General features: G+C 35.6%; 1 protein-coding gene across 2 annotated transcripts in view; it reads right to left on the reverse strand.

Annotated features, from left to right (window-relative positions):
• Positions 1–15,819, reverse strand: part of LOC123538398 (uncharacterized) — a 34,885-nt gene extending 19,066 nt beyond the window's left edge. Inside the window, exon 1 of one of the 2 annotated variants that reach the window (XM_045322478.2) lies at positions 15,722–15,819. The gene's annotated coding sequence lies outside the window, so the exon portion shown is untranslated. Of the gene's footprint in view, positions 1–15,717 lie in introns of both variants that reach the window. The other variant, XM_045322477.2, reaches the window with a different exon arrangement.
• Positions 15,820–21,795: the final 5,976 nt, after the last annotated feature.

A 21,795-nucleotide genomic window follows, 5' to 3' on the forward strand; every position in this document is an offset into this window, starting at 1 on the left:
ATTGGCTCAGTCCAACTAATGACAATAATGAAATTTCAAATAAGTCTTATAAGTACTTACTGATATAAATCCATCTTGATTACAATCAGGGGAGGTAATCAGATATAAAATAACTCTGGAACATACGATTGGATCTGATTTGTCATGGAATCCAAGATTTATTGTTGTTAAAGATATTTTTGAAGTTTGTATTAAATAAAACTATAAACGAAGTCTCTATATGGCTGCAAAAGCCAAAATAGCCAATTTTGGACCTTTAAGGGGCCATAACTCTGGAACCCATGATGGAATCTGGCCAGTTCAAGAAAGGAACCAAGATCTTGTGGTGATACAAGTTGTGTGCAAGTTTGGGTAAAATCAAATCATAAATGAAGCTGCTATTGTGCAGACAAGGTCAAAATAGCTAATTCTGGCCCTTTCAGGGGCCATAACTCTGGAACCCATTATGGGATCTGGCCGGTTCAAGAAAGGAACCAAGATCTTATGCTGACACAAGTTTTGTGCTAGTTTGATTAAATTCAAATCATAAATGATGCTGCTATTGTGCAGACAAGGTCAAAATAGCTAATTCTGACCCTTTCTGGAACCCATATTGGGATCTGGCCAGTTCAAGAAAGGAACCAAGAACTTATGGTGATACAAGTTGTGTGCAAGTTTGGTTAAAATAAAATCATAAATGAAACTGCTATTGTGCAGACAAGGCCAAAATAGTAATTTTGACCCTTTCAGGGGCCATAACTCTGGAACCCATAATGGGATCTGGCCAGTTCAAGAAAGGAACCGAGATCTTATGGTGATTCAAGCTGTGTGCAAGTTTGGTTAAAATAAAATCATAAATGAAACCACTATCGTGCAGACAAGAAATAGTTGACGCACGGACGGACGCACGGACAGACATCACAAAAGCTCACCTTGTCACTATGTGACAGGTGAGCTAATAAATCTACCAACACACCACCCCATACACCAGACATCTCAATCATTTGATTAGCTCTGACGGCCCCTAAATTGGGCAAAGCTCAAACATTTGAATTAACTTGATAGAGGACCATGCCTGGATGCTACCGACTAAAAGATGTCAACTGAAGAAAAATCTGGATGGATGGATGGATAATGAGCAATGTCATATGAAGAAAAGACTGGATGGACGGACAAACAGTGTACGATCTCAATAGCTAGCCCCTAGCACTTTGTCCTCAGGTGAACTAAAAGTATGTATGTGCATCTCGTGTATACATCGAAAACATTACATGGAAACTTACATAACTGACTGTATGATGTCTGAGCAAGAAACAACATTTTATTCAGCATGACAAATGTTTTTGTAGTTCACAAGTGTAACTGTTATTCAACATTATAGTCTTTCGCATAAAAGATCTTCTTTGTGGAAGCATACAATTATTTTCAGTTTAAACATAAATCAAATTGTATAATCTTGTTTTTTTCTTTTCTTCCATTGCGGGAACTGCATTTATTCAAATCTCTGACAATGTTTTACTTTCCTACATTTTGTTCTTTTTCCCTTTTTTTTAAACTGAAGCAATTACTGCAGTTTATTACTGCAGCATATTTCCTTTTTTAAGACTAATTCATATCTGCCATACTTCTACAGGTAACTGCATCTCTTTTCATTTTCTTTTTCAAATTGCAGTTCATGAAACTTTATGCATTACCGGTAACTCTAATCTCTAAAAAAAAAATTAACCTTCACTTCATGAAAAGTTTATTTTTATCTCCGACAATTTTCACTTTACTGTGTCTCTTTCTCTAACAACATTGCATTGGCATAATATCTCTGTTCCTTTCGAAAACTGGCTAGATCCCATGATGGGTTCCTTAAAGGGCCAGATCCCAGAGTTATGGCCCCTTCAAGGGGAGCGGTGGTCTAGTGGATACGGTGTCGCCCTCTCAATCCAGGGATCGTGGGTTCGAGCCTCACTGGGGTAATGACCATGAATTCTCATATGACACCAGTACTGGTTTTTCCAGGAAGTGGACTCAGTGGTTACAATAAGCTTGAAGCTTTCATCACAATCAAGCTAAAACAAATTAGTATAAACTAAACTAAAGGGCCAAAATTTGCTATTTTGGCATGTGAAAACGATAGAGACCACATTTTGAAAAAGATTTTAATCAAACTTGCACACAACTGGCAATGGCATAATATCTCGGTTCCTTTCCAAAACTGGCCAGATCCCATTATGGGTTCCAGAGTTATGGCCCCTTAAAAGGCAAAAATTTGCTATTTTGGCTTTTGCAGCCATATAGAGACTTCATTTTTGAAACAAATTTGCAAAATATCTTTAACAACAATAGATCTTGGATTCCATGATAAATCCCTCTGATCTAATCATAGGTTCCAGAGTTACGGCCCCTGATTGACCCCTGAAAGAGTTAGAATTTGTAAATTTTTACCTTGTGAACATGATAGAAATGACATTTTACATTCTATTTTACCACTCTTACACACAATTAAATTCACAATAAGATCTCGGCTTCTTTCAAAAACCGGCTACATTCCATCATGGGTTCTAGAGTTACTGCCCCTAAAAGGGGCAAAATTTTCTATTTTTGGCCCTTTCAGCCATATAAAGGTTGCATTTTAGTCTTTGATTAGATACAAACTTGCACAGAATGTTTATCCTGATGATCTCTAGGCCAGTCTGAAACTTGGTCTTGAGGGGTTAAAAACTAGGTCATCAGGTCAAATCAAAGGAAAAGCTTGTTAACATCCTAGAGGCCACATTGACCAATGTTGACCTTATCTTATGACTTTGTGAACTGGTTTCTTGGCCTATGCCAGTTCCTGGTCTCAATAATAGGTGAAACAAAGATGCAACTTTGATTCAAAATCCCTACTTCATGACTGTAGAATGTTTATCTGATACTTTAAACCTCAACTTTTATAAACCTACACCACTATTTTTTACATAACAATATTTGTCCTTGATATGCAGAAATACCCAATATAATCAATTCAAAGGGTCTGACCTAACTTGTATTAAGTTCTAATTTACCAGTTTAATTCATGATACGATCTATTCCTAAGTTAATTATTCAACCCTTTTTCTTTTTTAAGTACATGTGACCTTGACTTACCAGAAAACCCAAAATCAATACCCGACCTATTTTTGTTTATAAGCTACAACATTACCATAATGTTTTAATTCAATATATCTTTAATATTAACCCGACAACAATTGTTATTGAGACCGAGAACCTCTTTTATAATTTTGTAACAGTGACCTTGACATTGACCACCACAGGAACCCAAAATTGTCCAATACCCACTGGCATTATGTCTTGATATATAATACATTAAGTATATGATTTTTTATTCATAATCATCTGCTTATACCAGAAACATATATGTTATTGAACAAAACACACGATGTTATGAACCCGCCGGTCCGACCGACCATACGTCGAGCACAAGTTACAGTACAGGAACTACTCCTAGAGGTTACAGACTGGTCTTTGACACAAATCTAAAAAAAACTAGGTTTTCGTGAAACATTTAAAAAATTAGGGTAGGTATGTCGGTTTTTTTTTTAAGTGTGACTTTTTGGGAATTATTTTCATGTCAAAAAATGAATAAAAATAAGGAAGTTATGCCTTTAGGGCATCAGTAAGTTGATTTCTAACATCACAGACCATGTTTAAAGCATAACTAGATGCCCATGGGCAACATGTCGAGCCCGCCAGCTGTCAAAAAGACTAGGAGTTGCACATGACACCCTGTCTCATTGAGGCAAACATTTATGCCAAATAAAAAATGATTGCAAAAAGTTACAATATAAGTTATTTATAGTAACAACAAAGGGAAGTAAATCTTTAAAAAAATCTAAGTCCACACAAAAATCCTTACCAGTAGAGATAGATCAAAATACACCTCAAAATTGGATGTAACATGCACTACAGAAAAGCGGTCTTGATTTTTCCCTACAACCAGTAATAAAAAGTTAAAATATAAGCTATTTATAGTAACAACAAAGGGATGTAATTCTAGGTTCTTGCACATGACACTCCGTCTCATGATGGTGAACAATTGTGCAAAGTTACATCAAAATCCCTCCATGCATGAAAAAGAAATGCTCCGGACAAAGTCATTCTTGTATCTAACCTTTGACCTCTAAGTGTGACCTTGAACTTAGACCTAGGGTCCTGGTTCTTGCGCATGACACTCTGTCACATGGTTGTGAACATTTGTGCCAAGTTACATCAAACTCCCTCCATGCATGAAGAAGAAATGCTCCGGACAAAGTCTTTATTGAATTTAACCTTTGACCTCCATGTGTGACCTTGACCTTTGAGATAGGAACCTGCGGTTTGCGCATGACACTCCGCCCCACTGAGGTTAACATTTATGCCAAACATACGAGACTGCTCCATGCATGTCAAATTTTGGTTCAGACAAACAAATCCGGACGCACGCACTGACGCACATACACCGAACAGCCATTTGGACAACTATGTCTTCGCTTCCGCAAGCAGACTCGACAAAAAGTGCAATTTTGCTACTTTTTATTAAAAAATTGAAAAAAAAAATTCTCCAAGGCCATAAAAACATTGATTTTAGGGCAGGGCCAAAAATTTAGGGTAGGTTGGTTTACCAGAAACAAACATTTCTTTTATGCTTAATGTGTTTTGAGTACAACTGCGACCTTTTTTATACTGATATATACATTGAATTCCGGAAAAGGACTGCATTTTGGACACCTCAACACCATTAAAAACTCAACATGTTCAAAGAACTGTTACATGTCTTCGTTTTGATGCATTTGCAAAAATGTCCCAGTGCTGAAATTTTATATAAGTAGGTGGAACGTAGTTTTTAGCATTTGTTTATTCTTATTTCTTTACAAATGACATTCATTTTTAAAGGGGGACAACTTTTTCAGAATATTTTAAGTATCCATCATATGGGACAGTATGGCAGAACATGCAATGGTCAGGTAGATAATGTTGGTAAAGATGTTGTTAGTTTATCAAATATTTCTGTGTTTTGATGATATACTCATATTAAACACCTTAAGTAAAATTGCATTAACTTTGTAAACTTATGTACTGGATTGTATACAATATTTAAACAGTGAAACAAAAGTATGCACTTTCTGCACTTTCATTCTGAAAAAAAAAGGTAAACCGAGCTCTTTGTGTTACCAGGTTTTATAAAGGATTAAAATCTTCTCATTTTGCGCAATAAATAATTGCTTTGTTCAGAGAAAAAGCAAAGCAATAGTGAGATTTTCCATAATTTATATATTACTGGGGTAATTCAATCCATGCATTGCCAAGTAATATGAATTTTTTTAGCATTTTAAAACAAGGCAATCCATTACATTTATATCTAATTGGTATCATATTTTGATTTGAAAATGGTACAAACCATTAAATCTTTTCAATACTGCTTAATTAACCAATGTATTACCAGTTTATTACCCAGCAGAACTTGATTTAGCATTTTATCCTATATGTTTGGCTTTCTTTAATTCAAAAATTATTTTGTAAATGCCAGTTATTTTCTCTAAAATACGAAATATGTTTCCAAAATTGAATCAAATTTGAATCTGTTCCATTTTGGTGCAAAACAAGGCCACTGAAAATATACTACTGTTTGCAGATCAAATTGCCCTTTCGCCTTATTTTAAATCGATAGACTTGTACCTTTACGGCACAAAAGCAGCGATGCGGAAGCTATTTTTGGATCTCGGCTATACAGGTAACTCCGCCTTTCTGATACGAGTAAAGTTACGCTAAATGAACTTGTTTACATTACCTGCATGACCGAGAAATGATGATTTTAATACTGTTCGAACGGGTGTTTAACCGGATTGTAACAGATGCATGCAGATGTACTAGATCTAATCTTCATTTAAAATTTAAATGAATCTTGCCACAATGCACACTACATTTAGGTAGCATGGATGTGAAAAAAAAGACACCCTTTTATACATTACAGGCCTTTTTTTTGCCTAAATTTCAGTAACATTTCCTGCAGACTTTTCTTTCACACAAGTTAAATAACGTATCTCGTGTTTAGTTTTCACAATAATTATAAAACGTGACTGACTCGAGTTGTTGGGTTCGCTCATCATTGAATGACTCATAAGTTCGATTCCCGGAACCGACCATGCCTCTTTAGTTGAAAAAAGTCGGCAATTTCTTACGGAATATGTGAGTCTTAGTCTAACTAATCTGACGCAATCGTAGGAAACAGTTACGAGTTATTTTCTCTACTCAACAGAAATTGTCATCACTAGATTTGGGTTTAGATGCTGATTTGTTGCGAATATGAGATAAATTCAAATAAAACTTACATGTATCAAAAGGTAGGTAGTCCAAATTATTGTACTCAAGAATTGAATATCGTTATATTTTTTTGACTGGTCGATATCCCCTTTAGGTAGACAACGTAAAATTTCAAAATGTAAAATCGGTCTACCCGAGGTCTCATTATTTAGACTAATCAAAAGGGGAGATTAAATTCCTCATTAATTTATGTAAAAGTTATCATAATTCCCCTTAACACGATTAACATTACACGTAAGGTGTAAGAAATAAAACCAATGACTTTAAATGACGGTGTGCTGTTATTTATCCTCGATTATTTTGGTCCATTTAGAGTGACCGTCACAAATATAAAACAAACTAAACATCGCATTATTTTGACTTATGTGAGTCTATAACTGGTTCTTTCCATGAACGAAGACAAGGCTTATCAGCTGCCTGTATGTAAATAACTGAAATAGTGTTTAAACGACTTCAAATAAAAAGTAGATAAATTCACATACACGTAAAACCCACCAATAAAATAATCAAAGCCTTGAGATGTCTGGTGGTTGCGGGTTTTGCTCTAGATTTATTTTCATTTCAAATGCCAATCTATAAATATACATGTATAAGAAACAAATACTAATGTGCCTCATATCTAAGATAAACTCTGCCTGACCTTACATGAACTTAACTTAATTCACAGCTGGAAGTCAGTGATGTAACCATAGGCTGGAATACCTTATCATTGACAGATCTTATATAATCTAAATGGCCAGTGTGCATGAATAGAGGATGAATAAGAACTGCTTGATCATTGATAATTCATCCTCATTGTTCATGAATGGGACTATTTTGTGTAGCACATGAACATCCTTTGCATGTGATTTGGAATCAAATAAAGATGCTACATCATTGTCAGAAATACACTTAACTTTGGTAGCGGGACAAACCCGCAACCAAAAATATAATAAAACTTGATCTAAAATGGAGTTAGATTTGCAATAGTTAAGCTACAGAAGACTCTGCAAAAGTTTGAATATCAAATAAATCAGTGTTTATGGATCTACAAGTGTTAAGTAGCTTGAAGGTTCAACGAGATACCTTTCTATAAAACCTTGTATACAGTACCTTGCGTGGTTGGAAATTTTGTCGATGATAATTGTCATAACAAACAAAAAGTGCTGTTTTCATTTGAACGTAGTTCAACTATTCTATATTCTACTTTTAAAACATATCCTTTATCACCTTATTGCATTTTACAATGTATGCAAGTACGGCAATACTTCAGAGTCACAGCGCGCGCTTTGTGTGACGTCAAGATAAAAAAAAGTTACACGACAAGGTGAATGAATAATTAATTGTGGATGAGGCGGGGTTAACCTGTCATAATTACTCCAAAAATAGCTCAAGCTTCACAGTTTCTGTGACGTAAACGTGCAACTCTATCGATCTGAAAAAAGTGGAAGGGGCAATTTGATCTGCAACCAGTAGTATACTGTAGTACACTTAAATACTAGTGGCTTGTATATTATATTGAGACGCACACAGATGGCAACATCTTATACTAATACAGACGGATAATGTAACATAGGATGAACTTGCTACCATCTTTATGCCAACCTGTCACCATGAAATGGATGCTTGTAAAAAGAAAACTTATATCGACAGAACAAGACAGTTCTGAAAATGGTGTTTCTAATGAAATAAGAAATACACGACTAAACAAGCAATCACCACGAACACTCAAGTAAACACTCTCTTATTTGCAAAAAAAAATGTTGTGCACTAAATAAAAGTACAATTTGACAGTTGGCAGTAAAATAAGTCGATTGTTTGAAACATTGTCCATGACGATGTTCTGCGACTATATCATTATCCATTTTGCCACTGGGCATGATCAGAACAGGTAATTATCGGCTGGTTATGTTGAAAAAGAATTTAAAACCCGAACACACACACACACACACACACACTAGACCAATGCCTGTGAAAAAACCTGGATGAACTTCCCTAATGAACTTTTGGTACATGTTTTTGTAGACAGCACAGCTGTGTGCACATGTACTTAAGTACATGTACTCCCTAGGCCCTTTCAGCCTATGAGAAGTTACTGAAAAAAGGGATTTTTGAAAGTAAATTACACTAGATTAGTGCCTGTGGGTTTTCTTTTTAGGTAATGTTGAATACATCAGGTACTCCCCAGGCCCTTTCAGCCTATGAGATGTTACTGAAACAAGAGGGCCAAGATGGCCCTAGGTCGCTCACCTGAGAAACACACTACAATACACCATTACAGTGTAAATATGTTTGACCTAGTGATTTCATGGAAAAAAATATTCTGACCAATTATCATTAAAATTGGAGCAAAAACAAGTATTTTCTTTGATTTGACCTAGTGACCTAGTTTTTGACCCCAGATGACCCATATTCAAACTTGACCTAGATTTCATCAAGGCTATCATTCTGACCAAATTTCATGAAGATCAATTGAAAAATACAGCCTCTATCGCATACACAAGGTTTTTCTTTGATTTGACCTAATGACCTAGTTTTTGAACCCAGATAACCCATATTCGAACTTGACCTAGATTTTATCAAGGTTATCATTCTGACAAAATTTCATGAAAATCAGTTGAAAAATACAGCCTCTATCACATACACGAGGTTTTTCTTTGATTTAACCTAGTAACCTACTTTTTGACCCAAGATGACCAATATTCAAAACTGACCTAGATTTCATCAACGCAATCATTCTGACTTAATTTCATGAAGATCAATTAAAAAATATAGCCTCTATCGCATACACAATGTTTTTCTTTGATTTGACCTAATGACCTACTTTTTGATCCCAGATGACCCATATTCGAACCTGACCTAGATTTCATCAAGGCAATCATTCTGACCAAAAATCATGAAGATTAATTGAAAAATACAGCCTCTATCGCATACACAAGGTTTTTCTTTGATTTGACCTAGTGACCTAGTTTTTGAACCCAGATGACCCATTTTTGAACTTGGCCTAGATTTCATCAAGGTAATCATTCTGACCAAAATTCATTAAGATTAATTGAAACATACAGCCTCTATCGCATACACAAGGTTTTTCTTTGATTTGACCTAGTGACCTAGTTTTTGACCCCAGATGACCCATTTTCGAACTCGGCCTAGATTTCATCAAGGTAATCATCCTGACCAAAATTCATGAAGATTAACTGAAAAATACAGTCTCTATCGCATACACAAGGTTTTTCTTTGATTTGACCTAGTGACCTAGTTTTTGACCCCAGATGACCCATTTTCGAACTTGGCCTAGATTTCAACAAGGTAATCATTCTGACCAAATTTCATGAAGATCAGTTGAAAAAACAGCCTCAATCGCATACACAAGCTAAATGTTGACGGACAGACGACAGACAGACAACAGACAGACAGACGCCGGACATTGAGTGATCAGAAAAACTCACCTGAGCATTGCTCAGGTGAGCTAAAAAGGGATTTCTGAAAATAAATTACACTAGACTGGTGCCTGTGGGGGTTTTTTAGGTAATGTTGAATACATCAGGGTACTCCCCAGGCCCTTTCAGCCTATGAGAAGTTACTGAAAAAAGGGATTTTTGAAAATAAATTACACTAGACTGGTGCCTGTGGGTTTTTTTTCATGTAATGTTGAATACATCAGGGTACTCTTCAGGCCCTTTCAGCCGGGAGCTGCGCCCGGCTTAAATATCTTAGTGCCCAGCTATAAAATTTCAATATATAAATTTTTATGTATACATTTTATCTTAAACATAACCAGCCGATAATTACCTGTTCTGATCATGCCCAGTGGCAAAATCGATAATGATATAGTAGCAGAACGTCCTCATGGGTAGTGTTTCAAACAATCGGCTTATTTTACCGCCAACTGTCAAATTGTACTTTTATTTAATGCACAACATTTTTTATTGCAAACCACATTTTATTTTGAGCAGAAATACATCTGGTTCAAATAATTGTATATATCAAACAAATTTTGATATTGCATGTGATCAATTTTGGTATAATTTAAATGAAACCAGTCGGTAGAAATTGGCGAATCTGTTCTGTTGCAACCAAATTAAACGGACGCTGGCAGAACATGCCGAACCATTAATATTGTATTTTCCATATCCACCAAGTAATAGCTAGGCCATTTCAATAGCAAGAGCACCGCCTTGCGGGTGTAGATGCTCATCTGATTTTTTTGTCTCTGTATAACAGAAATATTGTCCTACCCATGATTTTCTAAGTCCAAAAGGGGCCATTATTCTTGCAAAAAGCAATGTAAAATTACGATACTTGCTGTGCAGAGTGAGCTTTTAATGGCAAATAACTGCTCCAAGTTTTAAAGCAATAGCTTTGACCGTTAGGGAGAAAAGTTGACCTAAACGCAAAACTTAACCAAGAATTCTGTTATTTTCTAAGTCCAAAAGGGGCCATAATTCTTGCAAAATGCAGGATGGAATTAAGTTTCTTGCTGTACAGAGTCAACTTTTGTTGGTAAACAAGTGTTGAAAGTTTCAAAGCAATAGCTTTGATAGTTTAGGAGAAAAGCTGACCTAAACACAAAACTTAACCAAGAAACCCGATATTCTAAGTCCAAAAGGGGCCATAATTCTTGCAAAAAGCAGGATGGAATTAAGTTTCTTGCTGTACAGAGTCAGCTTTTGATGGTGAACAAGTGTTGCAAGTTTCAAAGCAATAGCTTTGATAGTTCAGGAGAAAAGTTGACCTAAACATAAAACTAAACAAAGAAATCTGACATTTTCTAATTCCAAAAGGGGCCATAATTCTCGCAAAAAGCAGGATAGAGTTATGTTTCTTGCTGTACAGAGTCAGCTATTAATGGTGAACAAGTGTTGCAAGTTTCAAAGCAATAGCTTTGATAATTTAGGAGAAAAGCTGACCAAGGCGGCATGGGGGTGAGTCCTTACCCCAAGTGTCTGTGTTTTTGACTAGTGCAAATATCATGACTCAATTTGATGCAACTGTAATTAGAAACTAAACCATATAATCAAAACTGTCAAGCACAAGAGTTATTGTCTGTTATACACGATTCATTATACCGTTAAAGAATCTCACAGGTTTCAAGCGTCTTTTGAACCTACAAAATTATACCAAATTTGTATACTTACACATTTATGAAGATATTTAGTAAATATTTACTTTTGTTTTCTAACTAGGCCAGAAGGTAAGAGTATCAGAAACGCTTAAAAACATCTTTCAATGACTAAGAGTGTAAGATGGAATCTTTCCTAGTCAAAAATGGTTTATTATTTGAATTCCAAAGCGGTTTTAGAGGAAACTACCGACTTATGCCTTATACACTTTACTGATCTGACACATAAGAAACTATGTCTTAAATTGAAGGCGATGGGTATTGAGTCGGTGGAGTGGTTTCGCTCATATTTAACCGGAAGGACTCAAGCTACAATGTAGTCATGTGAATAATACTATGTCAGATTTTGACATTATGGTTGGCTGTGTTCCCCAGGGTAGAATACTGGGACCGTTATTATTTTTGTGCTATGTGAATGATATGGGTATTAGCATTAGTAAAACATGCAAGTTAATTTTATATGCTGATGATAGCGCTATTCTTTTCTCCCATAAGAACCCTGATGTGATCAGTTCTGTTTTAAGTATTAATGAACTTGCTTATTGTAGTAAATGGCTGATAGATATCTCTACACCTAGGAAAAACAGAGTGTATTCTATTCAGCTCTAGACGTAAGCTCAATAAAATTCAAGACTTTTCAGTTCATTGTAATAGGCATACAATTAAGGCACAGAACTCTGTAAAATACTTGGGTGCTACATGTACGTCAGATAAAGACCTATCTGCCACTACTATTGTTAATAATATTGTCAAAAATGTCAATTCTAGATTAAAGTTTTTATATAGACAAAAGAGTTATTTAAATGAAACATTAAGAAAAACTCTAAGAAATACACTCTTACAGTGCCATTTTGATTATGCTACTTTGTCGTGGTATTGTGGGCTCTCAAAACATTTGAAGTGTAAACTGCAAATTGCCCAAAATAAGATTGTGAGATATATATTAAGTTATGAATGCAGAACTTCTCTGCGTGTGTCAGATTTTAGTTATCTTGGTTTTTTAAATATTGAAAATAGGTGCAAGCAACTTAGACATAATCATGTGTATAAAATATTTAATGATAAATGTCCGTCATATCTTAAAGAAGATTTTAAAAGGTGTAAGGAACAACACCAGTATAATAGTAGAGGTAGCAGTACCAATTTTTATGTACTAGCTGTAAATGGTTTTACAAGTTCAACTTTTTATTATAATAGTATTTTGGACTGGAACCAATTACCACAAAGTATTCATAACACAAGAGTAAATATGCTTTTAAAAAGGAAGTAAAGAAACATCTGATTCTAAATATGAAGTTGGCTGAGGATTCCAGTTATATCTATTTTTAAAGTATGTAATAGTCTAATGTAGAGTTTATGTGATATATGATTTTTATTGTGATAACATTGTTTGTGTAATATATGCATGTCAAGTGCTGACAACATACTTGTGCACTTATACTGCACAAACTGTAATTATTATTATTTATATTATTTAAATACTCTTGTCCATTATGACAATATGTTCAAGGACCCAGTTGGAAATAAGCCGTAAGGCTTTTACAGGTTATCTTGTGTTTTATATATGTCATAATAGTGCACTAGTCCCCAAAATATGTCTGTGATATCTAACTGTGTTATAACATGTGCTATTGAATTGTATGATATTGTGTTGATAAATAAATCTGTCTATCTACCTATCTATCTAAGATAGATCATTTGAGCTTATGTTACTTGTATTTGTCTTGCCGACTCAAAATAAATCATATCTTATGCTATGCTGCAGGACAAGTAACATCAAAGTTGAACTGCGAATAAATAAAGTGTTGCCATGCATGTCAGTAAGCTTCATTTTTTAATTCCTTAATTTTCACTAAAATGTTATGCTTTATAACTATGTGATCATTTATTGGCTATGACTAGCTACCACCCATCTGCCATTGGCGATATGACTCTTATCAGGTCTACGGAATGAATTGCCCTTATAGTATACCTAGATGTAGGTTTAGTTCAATAACATTAAACTTGCACAGGGCGCCTTTTAATATTTGGACGTTCAACATGTCCCTGTGTCAAGTTTAATCGAACGACAGCCGTTTGCATAGCAAAAATTTCAACCTTATTTTAATGAAGTGTAATGTTGGAAAACTCTCAAACACGTGATATATTGGTTTACCATAGTTAAAACTGCACCACCAATCACTTCCCCGACGCATTACAGTCTCTTCTAGCGTAATTTAATGAAATATCATGAACAATACAACACTGAATAAATATATAGAATCAATTATACATGCTTAGACGAAAACAAATACGTTTAACCTAAGGCACTAGTAAAAACCTGCGGCCATTATTTAACGCATGGGTCAGGGCTTCTTCTGGCCATTTTGGGAAAAAGGCCCCTGTGATTTTTGGGAATTTTTGACTCGCGAATACTGTCATATTGGGAAATATATGTACGGTTAAACATCCAAATTAGGAAAGTATTTCCATGAAAATCAGTCTTTTTTTTTTCCTTTACTTGTATTTCTGTGATTTCTACTGCTAATATTCATAAAACGAAACTGCTTTATATCCAAATTCAAGCTGAAAATTCAATAAAATCTACAATACAATGGTTGCACCACTATAATTTGCAACAAAATAGGTCTGAAAAAAAAAAATTTTTTTTTTTTTTGCTTTGATTGGGAATTTTTGAACAGCTATTGGGAAAAAATATGCATATTTGCCATTGGGAATGGGGCCGAATTTCGGCCCTGTGGGACACACTGAAAAAGCCCTGTGGGTACCGCCGAATGCATGTGGATTAGCCTTTTAAACGGCATCATGTAAAATATGGAGTGGAGTTGATTTTGGAGTCAAATTTGGAGTGGAGTCTATTTTGGAGTCAATTTTGAAATCAGTTTTAGAGCGGAGTTACTGGAATGGAGTCTCTGTAATGGAGTCAATTCTGAAGCGGAGTCACTAAAAAGTGGTCTCTTAATACTTTGATTTATAAAATGGGTCTCAAGACAAATGTCAATGGTCTCTAAATACTAGACTAGCTCCTAGACTATAATATATTTTTTTTTACATTTTTATGATTGAATGTAGTGAACTGAGCCAGTCTATATCCTATGTCCAATATCATTGTCTAGTACAATCCAAAAGTTCACATTAAATTTTGTTATCAATCAGTGTCGTGAACTGATCACAACAGCCCTGTGGTTTACTGCCACATGTTTATGCAAGTCACTGAGATCATCATTCTGATAGCTGGGATTCACAACTGCAGGGGTCAGTTGAGCTGAAATTTATATCAGAAATGAATTTCATTTCTCTGTACTAGAATGGAGAATCTGAAAGATACACATTTCCTACAGCTTGTCATAAAATGGACATAAGGAATTAAACTGTAATTGAACAATAAAGGAGTAGAAAAAATGTGTTTTTCCCTGAAAAAGTTAGTTTTTGCGAAATTTGTTTTAAAGCCTTGAACGTAAAATGACAGTGTACATATAATAATGGTATCACCTCTTGGTGCATTAATGAATGTCGTGATTCAGGGGCTGAATAAATGCGTATTAAAATGGTGTATTTGAAGGATAGTGAGACACAAGTACAGGCATATAAATCTGCAATTTTGCTCAGAATATTGTGTCATTTTGCTTTAGACAGAATGCTTTCATTTCTTCCTATCTTGTATTCTGTTAGCTTTTCTGAATCTAATGCTGGTGTCACATCTATTGGAGGAATTTTCAGCTTTAAAAATCTGTATGTAAATACATGAAGGCACATTTATTTACATCAAAATTGGTATTTATGCAGAAGATACATGTAGAAAAGTCTTATAGTTGGAAATACATTTAAGCTTATAATTCTTGTAAGTTTCTTACGTGTGCAAATTTGAGATACATGTACATATGAACTTGCACGCAAGACTTTAACCAAAACATTACAGTGTTGTGATACAACCAAATATTAAAAGGCGCCCTGTGCAAGTTTAATGTTATTGAACTATTTCACCGTGAACTTGTAAAACTTCCGCAAAATATTTTGCGGAAAGCTCTACCGGGAAATTCATAGCTTTGATAAAACGCCGGACTATATAAAATGTCAAAATCATAAAATATTGAAGTCCGACATTTATTTATAGAACTAGATGTAGATTATAATATGTACAGTGCATTTTTTTCATTCTGATCAGGGGCCATGTAGACTAGCCTACCCGAGTACCGTTACACTTAGACAGGTATTTTCATGTGAGAAATATAACAAAATTCGATACTAGGTGAAGAGTACAACAATGAATTATGTAAAGAAGCTAGAAAGATAAACATGTATACTCGCATATCAAAAATTGTCGCTAAAATTGATCATCCGTGTGGCATACACTGGGCGCAGCCATGTTGTTCAAATTAAATGCCGTTTTATTCCGTTCCGTACCGGTACGCCTAAAGTGCGAAAAAAGACTCCTTTTGTATGGGAAAAGGGGTCATATTTTCTAATTACTGAATATATTACTTTTTTCAACACAGTACGAATTATGTAATTGAATAACATATTTAAACGAAAACAAAATTAAATTTGATGTTAACTGAAAAATCTGTGACACTTTTTATAAAACCGTGATCTGATGAACTCTTTTTGCATATGGAAATGCTATGCGAAAAGGAGCTATATTTTTCTAAATACTAAATATATTGCATTTTGTTTCAATACGGTTTTAATAATATGATTAAATCACACATCTAAAAGAAAAAAAAACAGATTTTGATGTTAAATGAAAAATCTGTGACACTTTATAAAACTGTGATCTGATTAACTCCTTTTCGCAGATGGAAATGCCATGCGAAAAGGAGTTATATTTTTCTAAATACTGAATATAATGCATTTTTTCAACACAGTTTTAATAATATGATTAAATCACACATCTAAAAGAAAAATCGGCTTTTGATGTTGAATGAAAACTCTATGACAACAAATAAAAACAGTGATGAGACTGATGAACTCCTTTTTATGGAAATTCTATGCAAAAAGGAATTTTCTTTGCCCATTTATATATAATCAAACATTTTTTTGTTACCAATGTGGTACAATTATGCTGAATAAACATATCTGAAGTTAAAAAAATAATTTTGATGATAAAGTATATAATCAATGGCAACTTCATAGAACGCGATAGGAAAAACTTCTTTTCGCATACAGAGTTTCTTCATGAAAAGGACTTACATCTTCTAAATAATATAACATAAAATACCACTGTAGTAAAATTATAATCAAAGCATAAACGTTTAGGTAAAAAAAAATAATATCAAAGAAATAATCATTGTTGACTTAATCGGAAAATCTACTTTTTTGCATGTGGAATTTCTTCCCCAAAAGGACTTATACTTTTTGAAAATATGCAAGATCTTTTTCACCATGCTATAATACTGATTACAACCATGGTATAAATTAAATAATACTTTTTAAAATCATATACAGAAAAACATGTTGAAGTTAAATGGAAAATCCTTGCCACCTATAAAAATCGCATTGGTTGTGGACATATTGGTCAAGAGGGCTAATTAAGATGCTTTCCCATGGAGGTGAAAGCCCCGGGTTCGATTCCTGGCTACTCCCATTGAGGTGTGTCCTTGGACAAGGCACTTTATTACGATTGCCTCAGTCGACACAGCTGTAAATGGGTACAAGCAAAATGATAGGGGTAAGGTATAATTAGCTTTAATTGTTATTAAAATAGGATCGCTCAAAAGCTCTACGGAGCTTAAGTTCATTGTTTCACAAAGTGGTGGTAGATACAATTATCTTTGCATTTACCTCTTTGTGCACAATTGTTGAGTTTATTAAAGTAATTAAATGAATGTAGAATGAATCAGGATGAAGTTCTAGATGAGAACTTGATCGCAAGTTCTGTTTTGGATAAGACTTTATTGGTCACAATGTGATGTAGACATGGATAATATTATACATAATAGAAATTATAGTATTTCAAATTTCTGCCAATTTATCTTGCTGTCACATTACGTTAATTAAAGTGTATTATCAGTAGAAAAGGGAAGATTTAAAAACGTTGCTAGAGAACAAATAATCTGTCATTTATGCAACAATAACTTGTTAGGTGATGAAATTCATTATCTCTTCAATTGCACTTACTATAATGTTTTCAGTAGGGTCTGGCCTATAATGCGTATATCTTTGTGTATATACATCCCTGAACAGTTTAATACTGCCTGGAGATTCCTCACACACTTTTATCACAGAGTCACTGGTCTTCCTTGATATGCAAGCAATGTGCTGAAATTATGCTTGGCTGTATGATTGTGTTTGGGGTGCTCTGTGCTTCCGGGAAATCTACCTTTACATTTTATCTTTTTGAGGAGAACAACATTACTACCTGTATTTTATCAGCCCTGGGTGTTAGCAAGTTACGATGCATGATCTGACCTAGCATACAAGGCAATGTATAACAGATACAACTTCCAATGCCCTAAAACAGTTAAAACTGAGAGGTGTTGGTGTAGTGTATATTAACATTTGGACCCAGTATTAATCCCTATATACACTGTACTACGCACACCTTAAGACTGTGGTTGCTTAGACAGAATCCGACCATACCATCTTTGTCTGTGACTTCAAAATGGTATCCAAGTGAGTACGTGTACTAATCATTATAACAGAATTGTTAGCCTAACACTTATTATCAATACGTTCTTAGTTTTAAGTGTAATGGCGTTTCGGTTGAGGAATTAAATATATCGAATGACCATCTTTCACTAAAATATTGTTGTCTTTAGATATTTACTTTAAATGTATAAAATCCCCACGATCCATCAAATGTATTACATTTTACTAAATATACAAATCAAGCTTGCATGTAGAGCTACATTCATAATTAAATGTCAGGCAGTTACAGTTGACTGTTAAAAAAGCTAGTTTTAGTGGTATTACACATTTATACTGAATTACTTAGTTTAAATGTACAATTGATAGCGTATTGTTCAATGTTATTATTAATTATAGAACAATTCCCTTTGCAATTTGACACAATCAAAACTTAAAGTAAATAATCAGATCATAGTATCGACCTTTGACATTACGTAGTCCTTAAATAAACGTTAGCACCCTACAAAAATGTAAAATCATCCCTCAGAGAAGAAGAAGAGGTATACGGAAGGGGTTTCGATTTTGTAAAGTTGAATATAAGGAAAGAGCGATGATGTTTCATGACTCTATAAGTCAATAATTTTTTAAGATACACACAAACTTGCACACCTTTAATACCTTTATGCATACTTTTTACTTAGAGGAGCATAAACAGATAATGATGTTTGGGTACTAGTCTGTCTGCTTCTGTCTAGAGGAGTATAAACAGATAGTGATCTTTGGGTACTAGTGTATCTGCTTCTGTCTAGAGGAGCATAAACTGATAGGGATCTTTGAATACTAGTCTATCTGCTTCTGTCTAGAGGAGCATAAACTGATAGGGATCTTTGGATACTAGTCTATCTGCTTCTGTCTAGAGGAGCATAAACTGATACGGATCTTTGGGTACTTGTCTATCTGCTTCACTCCAAAGGAGCATAAACTGATAGCGATCTTTGGACATAGTCTATCTGCTTCAGACCAGAAGAGCTTAAACAGATAGGGTGGCCTCTGTGGCCGAGTGGTTAAGGTCGCTGACTTCAAATCACTTGCCCCTCATCGATGTAGGTTTGGTCCTCACTCAGGGCGTTGAATTCTTCATGTGAGGAAGCCATCCAGTTGACTTACGGAAGGTCTGTGGTTCTACCCAGGTGCCCGCTCGTGATGAAATGTTCTTCATCCACCATCAAAGCTGGAAAGTCACCATATGACCTATAATTGTGTCGGTGCGACGTTAAACCCAACGAAAAAAATAAACAGATAGGGATCTTTGGGTACTAGTCTATCTGCTTTTGTCTAGAGGAATATAAACAGATAAGAATGTGTGGGTACTCGTCTATCTGCTTCTGTCTAGAGGAATATAAACAGATCAGGATGTTTGGGTACTAGTCTATCTGCTTCTGTCTAGAGGAGCATAAACTGATAGGGATCTTTGGGCACTTGTCTATCTGTTTCTGTCTAGAGGAATATAAACAGATAAGGATGTTTGGGTACTAGTCTATCTGCTTCTTTCTAGAGAAATATAAACAGAGAAGGATGTTTGGGTACTAGTCTATCTGCTTCTGCCTAATGGAATATAAACAGATAAGGGTGTTTGGGTACTAGTCTATCTGCTTCTATCTAGAGGAGCACAAACTGATAGTGATCTTTGGGCACTTGTCTATCTGCTTCAGTCCAAAGGAGCATAAACTGATAGGGATCTTTGGGCACTTGTCTATTTGATTCAGTCCAGAGGAGCTTAAACAGATTGGGATCTTTGGGCACTTGTCTATTTGCTTCTGTCTAGAGGAGCATAAACTGATAAGGATCTTCGGGTACTAGTCTTTGTTTGTTTGTTTGTTTTGGGTTTAACGCCGTTTTTCAACAGTATTTCAGTCATGTAACGGCGGGCAGTTAACCTAACCAGTGTTCCTGGATTCTGTACCAGTACAAACCTGTTCTCCGCAAGTAACTGCCAACTTCCCCACATGAATTATCAGAGGTGGAGGACTAATGATTTCAGACACAATGTCGTTTATCAAATAGTCACGGAGAACATACGCCCCGCCCGAGGATCGAACTCGCGACCCCGCGGTCCGTAAACCAACGCTCTTACCTACTGAGCTAAGCGGGCGGGCTGGGTACTAGTCTATCTGCTTCTGTCTATAGGAGCATAAACAGATTAGGATGTTTGGATACTAGTCTATCTGCTTCTTTCTTGAGGAGCTTAAACAGATAGGGTGGCCTCTGTGGCTAAGTGGTTAAGGTCGCTGACTTCAAATCACTTGCCCCTCATCGATGTGTGTTTGAGCCTCACTCGGGGCATTGAATTCTTCATGTGTCGAAGCCATCCAGTTGGCTTACGTAAGATCTGTGGTTCTACCCAGGTGCCCGCTCATGATGAAATAATGCACGGAGGGAAACCTGGGGTCTTCCTCCACCATCAAAGCTGGAAAGTCGTCATATGACCTATAATTGTGTCGGTGCGACGTTAAACCCAACGAAAATAAACAGATAGGGATCTTTGGGTACTATTCTATCTGCTTCTGTATAGAGCAATATAAACAGATAAGAATGTTTGGGTACTAGTCTATCTGCTTCTGTCTAGAGGAGCATAAACTGATAGGGATCTTTGGGCACTTGTCTGCTTCAGTCTAGAGGAATATAAACAGATAAGGATGTTTTGGGTACTAGTCTTTCTACTTCTGTCTAGAGAAATATAAACAGATAAGGATCTTTTGGTACTAGTTCATCTGCTTCTGTCTAGAGGAATATAAACAGAAAGGATGTTTGGGTACTAGTCTGTCTGCTTCTGTCTAGAGGAGCACAAACTGACAGGTATCTTTGGGCACTTGTCTATCTGCTTCTGTCTAGAGGAATATAAACAGATAAGGATGTTTGGGTACTAGTCTATCTGCTTCTGTCTGGAGGTGCATAAACTGATAGGGATCTTTGGGCACTTGTCTATCTGCTTCAGGCCTAAGGAGCATAAACTGATAGGGATCTTTGGGCACTTGTCTATCTGCTTCAGTCCAGAGGAGCTTCAACAGATTGGGATCTTTGGGCACTAGTATATTTGCTTCTGTCTAGAGGAGTATAAACTGATAAGGGTATCTGGGTACTAGGCTATCTGCTTCTGTCTAGAAGAGCATAAACTGATAAGGATCTTTGGGTACTAGTCTATCTGCTTCTGTCTAGAGGAGCATTAACAGATTGGGATGTTTGGGTACTAGTCTATCTGCTTCTGTCTAGAGGAATATAAACAGATAAGGATGTTTGAGTACTAGTCTGTCTGTTTCTGTCTAGAGGAGCATAAACTGATAGGGATCTTTGGGCACTTGTCTGTCTGCTTCAACCCAAAGGAGCATAAACTGATAGTGATCTTTGGGCACTTGTCTATCTGCTTCAGTCCATAGGTGCTTAAACAGATTGGGATCTTTGGGTACTAGTCTGTTTACTTCTGTCTAGAGGAGCAAAAACTGATAAGGATCTTTGGGTACTAGGCTATCTGCTTCTGTCTAGAGGAGCATAAACTGATAAGAAACTTTGGGTACTAGGCTATCTGCTTCTGTCTAGAGAAGCATAAACAGATAAGGATCTTTGGGTACTTGTCTATCAGCTTCTGTCTAGAGAAGCATAAACAGATAGGGATCTTTGGGTACTTGTCTATCTGCTTCAGTCTAGAGGAGCTTAAACAGATTGGGATGTTTGGGTACTAGTCTATCTGCTTCTGTCTAGAGAAGCATAAACAGATAGGGATCTTTGGGTACTTGTCTATCTGCTTCTGTCTAGAGGAG

Source organism: Mercenaria mercenaria, chromosome 18 (assembly GCF_021730395.1).
Source record: "Mercenaria mercenaria strain notata chromosome 18, MADL_Memer_1, whole genome shotgun sequence".
Classification (NCBI taxonomy): domain Eukaryota; kingdom Metazoa; phylum Mollusca; class Bivalvia; order Venerida; family Veneridae; genus Mercenaria; species Mercenaria mercenaria.